An 11,980-nucleotide genomic window follows, 5' to 3' on the forward strand; every position below is an offset into this window, starting at 1 on the left:
GTGATAATGAATACTGATTGTCAACGTGATAGGAGGGAGACAAACCCCTGGGCACATGTGTGAGAGCGTTACTGGACTAGGTCAGCTGAGGTGGACAACCACCCTGAGTTACCTAGGAAACACTTCTAGTGAGCTGGGGTTCTGGGCTAAATAAGAAGAGGAGAACAACACGAGCCCAGCAGTCCTCTCAGATTTTAGACTGTGGGTCTGATCAGCCGCCTCAGGCTCCCGTCTCACGCTCTTCTGCCATGATGGTCTGTACTCAGTCTAAATAAACCTGTCCTTCTGGAAGCTCTGACAGATGCTCTTGGTTGTCAAGTTGACTAAATCTGGAATGAACTGAAACCCAGTGGCTGAGCACAACTGTGTTTTTCTTAATTTAATCATTTAAGTGAGAAGACCCACTTTTAATCTGGCTCTTTGAAGTGGGGAGACTCGTCTTCTGCCGCAGCCTATCTAAGGACATGGAAGAAGGGAGCTTGCTCTGTCTGTGCTAGCTTGTTCTCGCTCTCTCCAGCAAGTCCATTTCTGCACCGGCATCGGAGCCTACTTCTTCAGGCTCCTGCTGTATACTGAAGATCAGCCAAGACATCCAGACTGAAGGACTACTGGATCCTTGGACTTTCTGTTGGTAGACAGCCATTACTGGATTAGCTGGACCACAGCCTATCACACACACACACACACACACACACACACACATCCCAAGGACCAGATACATTCCTCATGGGACTACCTCAACAAACATAATTTAATAGTTTAGCAGGACAAATGAATCATAACAAGGACACACACACACCTTTTCCATCTTGAGGGATAATTACCATCCATGATGGTAAAGTCTCCAGGTGAAAGCTCCTGTCCATTTTGTCATTTCTGGGGTCCCTGGAGGCAAGGTGTGAGCTCATGTTGGACATCTTATTCTGAGGAATAATGGGTGGAGCTGAGAGCTAGTGGGTGGAGCTGAGAGCTAGTGGGTGGAGCTGAGGGATAGTGGGTGGAGCTGAGGGACAGTGGATGGAGCTGAAGAATAGTTGGTGGAGCTCCAGGCTGGACTGGGCTAGTAGATCCTTACAGGAAGAGATCAGTGGATTTTCCTCCCTCTCATTTGCCAGGGACCAATGGTGCTACACACTTAAGGCAGCTTATGGCTACTCATGAGTCTGCTCAGATTTGGCTCCTCTGTGGTGGTTTGAATATGCTTAGCCCATGGGAAGTGGCACTATTAGGGGGTGTGGCCTCGTTGGAGGAAGTATGTCATTGTGTAGGCAGGCTTTGAGGGCTTCTAGGCTCAAGCTCCACCCAGTATGGAAAAGAGCCTTCTGGTGGCTGCCTGAGGATGGCAGTCTCCTCCTGTCTTCCTTCTGGTCAAGAAGTAGAACTCTTGGCTCCTCCAGCGTGAAGTCTGCTGCATATTGTCATGCTTCCCACCATGATGATAAGGGACAGAACCTCTGAAGCCAGCCCTAATTAAATCTTTGCCTTTGTAAGAGTTGCCTTGGTCATGGTGTCTCTTCACAGCAATAAAACCCTAACTCAGACACCCCCATCCAGGCACATGTCATGCTAACCTGTAAGTTTGCTGAGGGTAGGCCCCCTGAGGAATGTGTCTGGTCCTTGGGTGATGATATCCAAGGATTCGGTGCTACCCATAACAGGTACCTGGACACCATTTGTTAAATAAACAAATGAGCAGACACCGACCAAAATCCATGAGGATTAGCATTCTTGGAGCAGGCTGTGTTGAAGTTCATTCCAAGAACAGTTTACTTGGGATGAATCAAGAATGTGGAAGAAACCCAGAGGCAAGGACCCAGTCCTAGAATCTATGGAACTTTAAAAATAAGATCCCTAAGAAATCAGTCGCTGCCGGGCATGGTGGTGAATGCCTTTAATCCCAGCGCTTGGGAGGCAGAGGCAGGTGGATCTCTGAGTTTGAGGCTAGCTTGGTCTACAGAGTGAGTTCCAGGACAGCCAAGGCTACACAGAGAAACCCTGTCTTGAAAAAAAAAAAAAGAAAGAAAGAAAGAAATCAGTCGCTGAGAGTCTATAGACTCCTGAGATAGGCTCAACCCACTTGGAGCCAGACTCCCTTAAATTAACTGTCTAGAGAGTGAGGGCTGTGTCCTGCAAAGGTTTGGGTGTGTCTGTGGGAGTCTTGACACCCTGTGGAGTGCTGTCAGTCCTTCTGGGAGGTTCACAGGTCAGCTGAGAAGGATGAAATGCCTCCCTGGGGCCTCTTGGTAGCTTTCACAACCGACCAACTACCAACTGGCTGGCCTGCCTCAAAGCCCGAGTTGAGTCCGGGCTCACCCGCTTCCTTATCTCCTTTCTGGCTACTTGCTAACTTGTTCAGTTGAATCCCCAGCCCCATGCACACTCCGCCCACCACCATGTGACTCATCTGGGAAGGAGGAAGGCGCTCACCAGGGTGGAGCTCTGTAGGCACCATGCCCTTGAAGACCCCAAACTAGAGCAAGCCAAGACAGAAAGCTGTAGACCTGAGATGCCCTTGAAGACCCTCAACTCTAAGCTAAATAAGCATCCTTATTTTTTTTTAAATTCTTCTTTTTAAAACTGGTGTATGCTCAGTGTATACACTGCTGGGTTTCCTGAGGACATTTTTGTTTAATTTACTTTGGTAGTTCACTTTGACATGCCCTCTCATCTTACCCTCCTTTTCCGTTTGTCTCTCTTCGAGGATCTTCTTTTGAAGGTTTAGATGTAGAACGGAAAGGGAAGGATGCTGGAGAGACAAAGGGGGCTACTGGATAGGGAGCTGGTGAGTGAAAGGTAAATGGTAGAGGAAATGCCCCTTAGTTCCCTGCTTTTCCCCAGCCAGTCTGCTAACGAGGCTGTCAGACCTCATTGGCTCTCAGGCTATTGCACATTCCAGGCAAGCACTAAGCCCCTGCGCTACATTCCCAGGCCTGGCTGGATCTTTTACACAGAGTTTGTGGACTACTGTGTAGTTAAGGGCTATGTGTCTACCAGCTGTGCAGTAAGTCCCTTCTCTTCTGTTCAGCACTCAGAAGAGCTCTATCACTCCATGTTTCCCATGTGGGGCCTGGGAGGCTTCTTGATTCTCCTCTTTACCTGGTAGGGACAGGGGAAAGCTTTCAGAGGGCAGACAGCATTATGTTTTCTCTGTGCCTTTTTCATTCTGAAGAAGCGAACAATCTAATGTGAACTGTCATGGCTGACAAGATCACTGGATCATACTCTGGTGGCCCGATGGTGTGAATACTCAAAAGGGTCTCATTTGATGTCTCAGTGTCACCTGCAGGGAGTCCTTGTCACAGAGTCCTATGCCACCAGAGTGAGGAAAGATTGAATAGATGGACGGGAAGATGAGACCAAAGCGCTTGGTTGCGGTTTGGTTGGGCTGGCAATTTCCACCTTGCAACTGCAGCTCACACAGGTACTTAGATCAGGCTCCTCCAGGGAGGATCAAGTACATTCCAGTTTCTGAAGGATTTGCATGTGTAAGCCCGGCATTATCACTGTGGCTTGTGAGTATTAAAAGAGAAGGCAGAATCCTGGATCATCTCCCGTGAGGAGCTTTGCAGGATAGAGACTACAAAAGACTACATGATACCCAGGGCTGACTTTCCTAGCTCCGACTTCAGGTTTTATCTCACAGATACGGAATGCAGAGGCCCCTGGATGCTGTGCTGTTCTGACTGACCATGAGACGAGGCACGTCCCTGCGCATTGCCCTGCCTTTGGCTGTTGGGCTCATACTTACCGGTCTGCTTTGTGTTACTTACTTATGCTGTAGATTTTGAATCAGGATACTGGCCTAAACATTCAGAGTCTGGAGAATAATTTGTCAATTTGAAGTTATTTTCTATCCCTATAGAGCAGCCTGCCACCCCTCCTAGTTCAGCAGGCAATTTTAGCCTGACTAATGGGAACGACTAACTGTTCAGCGTCTCCTGATGTAGTCGTGATATGAAGCATAATACAATTTTTCCTGATGTACTCTAGTGAATACATATTATAATTTAATCCTTCAGGTATACTTTCCAGTGTGCAGATAATATGATAATGAGAGAATAAGCTTGATGGCAGAGCCTAGGGAGGCAAGGAGGCAAATAAAAGCCAAGGGCGGGCCTTCAGCTGGACTACTGGCATAGTCTCCTTTAAGGGCTACTGTTGTATGATAAAGGATCGCAGGTTGTATTTATATATTTGTGTATACTCACAAATGCATTTAGATGCATATATACACACATATATGTAGTGTATGCACATGCATAACATAATTATGTGTGCACCCATGTGTGTATCAATAATAATCAGAGGGAAGAAGAGGCTATTGCTTTGAGAATTGGGGCGGGGTGTCATGGAATGAGCTGAAGAGAGGAGACTTGAAAGGGGCCAAAGGGAGGAAATGGAAGTGATGTAATTATATTTTAATGACCATGTATAAAAATAAGGTGATAAATAGGAATGCTGTAGATGGAAGGCAACAGCTTTAAAGAGCACATTGTCCTGGACTGAACGCTGAGTTAGCTAAACTCGAAACTGAGGACAATGAGGAAGATGTGCAAGGTCTCAGCAGAAAATGAGCAGACATGAGAAGAGACGTCATCCCAGACACGGCTGTATGGCTGTGTGTAACCTAGTCATGTAGATAAATATGTACCGAGTAAGAGTGTGGAACCTTCCATGCAGGGATGTCATAGGGAACAAGACATCTTAATTTTTCTGTCTTACCAAAGGTCATTTTTCTTTTCTTTTTCTAAAGATGTATTTATTTATTTTATGTATATGAGTACACTGTAGCTGTCTTCAGACACACCAGAAAAAAAAGGCATTGGATCCCATTACGGATAGTTGTGAGTCACCATATGGTTGCTGGGATTTGAACTCAGGACTTCTGGAAGAGCAGCCAGTGCTCTTAACCACTGAACCATACAGAGGCCATCAGTGGGCAGCAGTGATGAAGGGAAGCCGTGACGCTAGCTCAGACCTGTGCTCACGCACACAGAGGACTGTGAACACGTCTGAGTGCACACCTCAGGAGGAGCCCCATGGAGACCCTGACCCATCAGCCGCACAGCCTCACTTCTTTCAATCTGAGTCCAGACGAGAGGAGTTTGGTGAGTGTTGTAATGGAACTGAATGGGCACCGGACTTCCTCCTGAGGCTGAAAAGGAGGGAGGGAGGCCAAGGATTCTCTGTTCAGGACATGCTGAACGCTCTGGGGAAGAGCTGAACTCGGGATCTTGATAGTGCTGCTGCTATCTGGTAAATCCCTTGGGCTAAGATTATGGAGTAAAGGATAAACAGACTACACATTTTTCCCTGGACACACCCAAACAGCAAATGAAATTTACACCTTGGCATAACTGCCAGAGAGTCCTGTGTTCTAGCCAGTGACTGCTGTACATGGATACATGTTTTTGTTTTTGTTTTGTGGTTTTTCAAGACAGGGTTTCTCTGTGTAGCCCTGGTGTCCTGAAACTCACTCTGTAGATCAGGCTGGCCTCAAACTCAGAAATCCACCTGCCTCTGCCTCCCGAGTGCTGGGATTAAAGGCATATGCCACCACTGCCCGGCACATATATACATGTACACACATGCACACACACATGCAGGAGTGCATGTGCCCACATACACACACACACATATGAGTGAACACACATGCATACAAACACACGCAGACATACACACATGAGTGCACACACATGCACACACATGACTCTGCAGGGAGGCACTTCTACTTGTCTCTTGTATGGTTGGTTGGCATCACATCCTCTGGTATTCAATACTGTTTATATTGACAATTTATCATGGTGATATTATGGCGACCTTTGTGTTGCCACTACATCAAGATGTTAAATGTATTAGTTTGCACCTCACAGGGTTTTTGTACGTCTGGTAAAGTCATTGGATTTGATCTGAGAAAAGTGGCTTTTTCTTCGGATAAATTTAGACAAGATCTGGGAAACCAAGGAGAAACCCGTCTGTATATGTAAAGGGTTAAGAGCAAGAGGTGGTGAGGTTTGGTGTCTGTCAATAATGAAAACATTGATTAAAAAAAACATTTCTTCTGGCTGACTCTGTAAAGAGTGAGTCTTTTCTACCAGATGGTGTGGTCTGATGTTTAAACCACATGGCATCGACTCAGTGACTCACTTTTATGCCCAGTACAATAATATGTCCCAGTGACAGACATATTCAGAAAAACGTAACACTAGATAATTCCACTGCTGTGCATCACATAGAGAACTCACACAGACCCCAGAGTGTCCTCTTGTCACAGTCGATCAGACATGGAGGGGCTGGCTACTGCCAACTGGGACACAGCTCCCTTTATTGCTTTTTAAAAACTGATCTGGGGCTGGAGAGATGGCTCAGTGGTTAAGAGCACTGACTACTCTTCCAGAGGTCTTGAGTTCAAATCCCAGCAACCACTTGGTGGCTCACAACCATCTGTAATGAGATCTGATACCTTCTTCTGGTGTGTCTGAAGACAGTTACAGTGAATTTATATATAATAAAATACATCTTTAAGAAAAGAAAATAAAAACTGTATGCGGTAGGAATGCAAACTGCGAAGATCCCCAGAGAAACCTCTCTCTTTGCACAGTGGCTTCCCCGGGGCTGCTCATTTAGAGGCCATGGGCTTGCTCCGTCGGGTAAGAGCTGTCTTACTTTATAGTCACGTGTTGGAGAGGAGCCCTCAGGGTGTCCAGAGTCTCTCATTACCCAGGTGAGGGCTGTGATCTGAGGCCCTTTTCTGCAGGGCTTAAAGCTGGATCACTTGGGGGCTTTTTTCTATGGTTTGAGTGTTTCTTCTGCTGAAGCCACAGCGCTCCTTGGACAGGGTGTCTGTCACACAGCCTCTCACAGAGGCAACAAACTGTCACGTAGCACAAGCTGCCACTGACATTTTTCCTTCCCCAACCCTGGTTTTCTGGCCTTTAGGGTAAAGAATTGTGACATGTTAAATAGACCACTGAAGTTCCCAAGAGACAAAAAAAAAAAAACAAAAAAAACTGAGCATCCATTCTGAACTAATTTGCTGAGTCATTTTAGGCACATTTATCTGCTCCGCTGTAACAGTTTCTTCTTTGGGGTGGGGGCTGCGGGGGTGGGGCTGGGGCGGGGACGACAACGACAGATAAGGCTACTATCTAACTATAGAGTAACTCACGGCTCTATAAGACTGTAGAAAGCTAAGAAGTTGTTTAAATTCCCTCATGTTTAAGTATTTGCCGTTGCGGAGAAAGAAATGGGGAAGGCAGCTCTGGGGCGAGGAGACTGGTAGGAACCAGAACGCATTTGGAGATATTTCCCCTCTTTATGAGGAAACATACATAATAAGAGAGTTCTGGGGATCTCAGAGAGTGGCTTGAAGCTTTCAGAGTTTCAGGATCCCTTCCTACACTGGAAAACTGGATTCATGCGGTTAGTCACTGGTGTTGGAATGAGACCATAGTCGAATGTGAAGGTTGGTAGTTGGGTTCCACTGTCTCGCATCTGAGCCAGGCAATTAGACAAAAGAATGGTGTTTACAGGATTTGGGGCATCAACTTGATTTGGGGCCCGATATTGGTTGGGGTGTTATTAATTTGTTATTTTGGGGGTCAGATGTCAGTCAGGCCTAAGACCAGGATAAAGGCGGTGCTCCCTGTGAAGTTATATGGCATGGCCCTCCCTGGGGTCAGTCTGCCCTCTTGTGGCCAGCTGTGGGCCTTGCCGCTGAGCACCATCTGTGCAGGCTCCTTGTTTCCGGTGGCCCTGGAGCTGGATGTGCCTGCTTTTTCCTTTCTACAGCTTAAACCTGACCTTTGTGAACGTCACCAAAGGTCTGTCAGCCATGAATCATGTTTTACCATGGTTCTCGGCGTCTGCCTGTGCCAGATCATTAGGCTTGGAAGCATTAAGTAACTTGCAATGAGGCTACTTAGTGGAACTGGGGTGCGAACCCTGGCCAGCGGACTCCTAGTGACCTTTCTACCCTTAGTACATGAAATGAAGAAGGAACACTTCCACCAAGCTCACAGGGCGCACCATCAGACTCAATATAATGATATAAGAGCAATTTCATAATGAGAGTATTTGCCCTCCCTCACCTAACTATAAATAAAATCACTATTTCAAAAATTACAGATTGCCCCCCCCCCCCGTCTGTCCTTCCTCGGCCCACAAAGCTGCTGACTTAGCAGATGGCTGGGGGATAACATTTCGACAAACACTGGGCTAGCAGTGCTAGCTAACTGCCCTAGGTCTAATATTTCAAAGTGCAGTTAGCTTGAGGACCGTATAGAAGCAGGTATTTGAAAAGATGGAGTTTTCTCTAAAGACTTGATTTTCCAGGCTGCGGAGTTGATCAGCGCCCTCTTTCTCTCCTCACCAATCTTTGTAAGGCCCTGGGACTGGATGCACACAACTAAGCATGAAGTTAAAGCGGGGTGATTCGATGAGGTGCTTTTAGCCTCTAAGTAGCTCTGGCCTCATGACATGCCCGGAACCAATGGGCATGGAGAGAACTTCCCTTCTCACCATAGCAACTGGTGCAAGCTAGTCTCCCTCTCTCTGTTTCCAGGCAGGGACTCTATACAGAGTCTATCTGTATCCTAGCAACGGGAGGATGCTACAGTTGGCTTTGGTTCCCAAATGCCCTGGAAACAAGGCTTTTCCTTCCAATCCCCCAACCCCTTTCCTTCTGTTGGTTCTCAGGTGCGGGAGCCCTTGAAGTCCTTAAAGAAGCAAGGTGGGAGGGGTTAGCCATGTTGGAGGCAGGTGTGAGGAAGTTCAGCCAGCAGGAAATGGGAAGTTTGAGCCTGGGGGAAGGGAGTGAACTGTATTCACAGAGGCAGCTTGGGAACTACTAAGTCAGGGGTGAACTGCAAGTTCTTTACTCTGTGGAATATCAGGATTTAACCCTACCTTGTCTGTGATTATAGAAGATGAAGAGTCATTGCTGCTGATCCCTGAAGTTTACTGGACAGACACATCTGTGAACCTAGTGTTCTGAATTCACTTAATCTTTAAGGCTAATTCTGTAAGGTAGAGAAATGACAGACAGACAGACAGACAGATGGGAGATAGTGAGATAGACTGACTGATAGATAAGCATCAGATGCTAATTAGGTCAGTAAAATAAAACTGAAAAGCCCACAAACTCTAACAAGTGGAACTTAATTATGTGCTAGAAGTGGCCTGTCTATCTAATGGAGGTGCGGATGAAGATTAGAGCTGAATGTTCTGGAAGATGAACTACAGATGGCTCATACACACACACAAAGACAGGGATGTATAACCTCACTTAACTAGAGAAGTTTAAATTAAAGCCACACCGCAGCACTTTTTCCTTTGTGTTAGTAAAATCTTGGCACTCGACTGAATCTTCATGGAGAGCATTGTCCTTTTGAAACAGCAAGTGACTGTGTCCTACGTTTCAGTAGCTCCATTTCCACAACGTCCCCAAAAGGTGTACTCACATGTGTGAAGTTGACAGCAGGGTGTGTGAAGGGTGCAGGAGGGTCCTCTAGACATCTATAGACAGGAGTCTGCTTGTGTGTTCCTTAGACAGGAGAGTGTGGGGAGTCAGATATTACAGAGCCCAGGGGCTGAGACAATGTCATCCCTGAGCCCAGATATCCAAAAAGGCAGAGAAGAGGCAAGCATGAGGCTGTGGATGTCATGAATCTCAGGAGTCACCTGACCAGGGGTACAGCTGGGGGTAACCAGGGGAACAAGCTGAGGATCTTGGATGATTAACTACCTTGTTGTTCTCTGTGTCAGATGAGGTGGTGAGGCCATTGCCCTAGAGTATCAGCTGGTCACCTCCTCACACGACGACGAGCTCACTACAGAAAGCACGACCTGGAGATTCAGTTTCTGTCTCCAGTCTTCACACTTGCACTGGGCCTCAGCGTGAGCTCTGCTGATCCACTGACAGGGTGACGTGTGCAGAGGCCGTTGGCTGCTGCTCCGTTTTGTGTTCATTTTGTGGAAATAAACCAAATAGACGAGTTATAAACAAATCATTAAAAAAGACAGATGCTGTGTTCAAAATCATGAAAAAGGTCTTTTTCACTACTGAAAGATAATGAAAGTTATCGTTAATTAGCAAAGAGCCCAGGATGTATCATTGAAGGATCCAGCAGGGTTGGAAGTTGCTGCCCTGCAGGACCAGCGGATCACCCTGCGTATGCGGTAAGCTGCAGGGCAGGGGTAGGACATAATGTTCTATATCTACTACGTGATGATGAAATTGCTAGCCCTCTCAAGGACCTGACTGCACACCACCCACCCTGTGGCTGCCATCACAGTGGTGAGGTCTGTGTGAACTAGGATCTTTCCCGCTGAGGGTGAGGAGTGGGGCCACTCAGACCAGAGGAAGATGCTAGAAAAGCCAGCGGTGACAGCTCTGAGCTCCGTGCTCACCTCCCAGCACAAGGCCTCCCTCGCCAACAGGGTGGATGCTGTGATGACGCTTAGCTGAGCTGCTAAAGCTTAACATGGTTTGCATCAAGAAGGTGCAGCCCTAGGGGTGGAGCCCTAGGGGAGTCTTAGCTGGTGGCTGGCGTCCTGGTCAGGAACACTTTCTCTTCTGCTAAGTTTGAGACGCGGCCCAAGGAGTCTAAGAACGCCAAGATTGCCCTCTTAAATGTTGAGCTGGAGCTGAAAGCAGAGAAAGATAATGCTGAAATCAGAGTCCACACAGTGGAGGATTACCAGGCAGTTGCTGAGCATCGCAGAACATTCTCTACGATGAAGTTAGAGCCAACGTCATCTTCTCTAGACTCCCTACTGGGGATGTGGCCACCCAGCGCTTTGCTGATGAGGACGTGTTCTGAACTGGCTTACAAAGTTGTTATGAAAACAGCCGAGCTTCTCCTCCAGCGCAGTTGTAGGAGCACAGCTCAAGGGCTTTAGGAAGTCCCCTCAGAGCCTGGTCCTCACAGACCCACTGGGGCTCGGTTTCTGTGAGGTAGCACCTGGCTGTTGTGTCTGGGTGGCATCTACACTACACACTGAGCAGGAATGTTTGCATAAACCCGTAACACAAGGCAAGTGGCCTTCTGTCAAATACCTGTATTGCTGATAAGGAGAAGGTGTTCAAGAAATTCATTTCCAGGGCTGGAGAGATGGCTCAGCGGTTAAGAGCACTGACTGCTCTTCCTAGAGGTCCTGAGTTCAATTCCCAGCAACCACATGGTGGCTCACAACCATCTGTAATGGAATCTGATGCCCTCTTCAGGTGTGTCTGAAGACAGCAACGGTGTACTCATATACATTAAATAAATGGATACATTTTTTAGAATTAAATTTTATTTTACTTTTTTACTTATTCACTTTACATCCCATTCACTGCCCCCTTCCTGGTCACCTCCCCACCTCCCCTTCTCTTGGCAGGTAGAGGTGACAGATCCCTGTGAGTGTGAGGCTAGGCGTGGTGTACATAGGAACTCCTTGGTGAAACTCAGAGAGAGAGAGAGAGAGAGAGAGAGAGAGAGAGAGAGAGAGAGAGAGAGCGCTTTCCAGTTGGTTCTTGACTCCTGGCATTCAGGAGTTAGAGGCGGGTGGATCATACTGAGTTCTAGGCCAGCCAGGGCTACATGGTAAGACCCTGTCTAAAACACAATTTAGGCTGGAGAGATGATCAATACTTAAGAGCCCTGGCTGCTATATTAAAAGAACTGGATTCACTTCCTAGCAACCATTTGTAACTACAGTCCCAGGGGACCCGATGCCTTCTTCTGATGTCTGTGGGTACTGTATGCAAATGGTGCTCCAATGTACATCCAGGAAAAAAAAACCATATAAAATTTAAGAATGTGAGAAAAAGATTAATTTCATCTTAATGTTGTCTAGAGGATCAGGAAAGGGCAGAGCGACCCCCACTCTTACTGGTTTAATAGGAGTCTGATTGGATTCTTTGTGAATACTTCAGCAGCAGCGTTTGAGTAAACAAATCCCTGAGTGAGTATCCAGCTGCAGCCTCCCTGAGCTC

At 47.0% G+C, this 11,980-nt stretch overlaps 1 long non-coding RNA gene and 1 pseudogene across 1 annotated transcript; one reads left to right on the plus strand and one right to left on the minus strand.

The window, feature by feature from the left end:
* Positions 1-9,297: 9,297 nt before the first annotated feature.
* On the minus strand, positions 9,298-10,804 carry Gm38494. Its single transcript, XR_382518.4, has 3 exons — positions 10,411-10,804; positions 9,746-9,949; positions 9,298-9,544 (listed from the first exon to the last, which is right to left on the minus strand). It is a non-coding gene; the product is annotated as a predicted gene, 38494 (long non-coding RNA).
* On the plus strand, positions 10,516-10,707 carry Gm3131 (predicted gene 3131; annotated as a pseudogene).

This window comes from Mus musculus, chromosome 13, assembly GCF_000001635.26.
Source record: "Mus musculus strain C57BL/6J chromosome 13, GRCm38.p6 C57BL/6J".
NCBI lineage: Eukaryota > Metazoa > Chordata > Mammalia > Rodentia > Muridae > Mus > Mus musculus.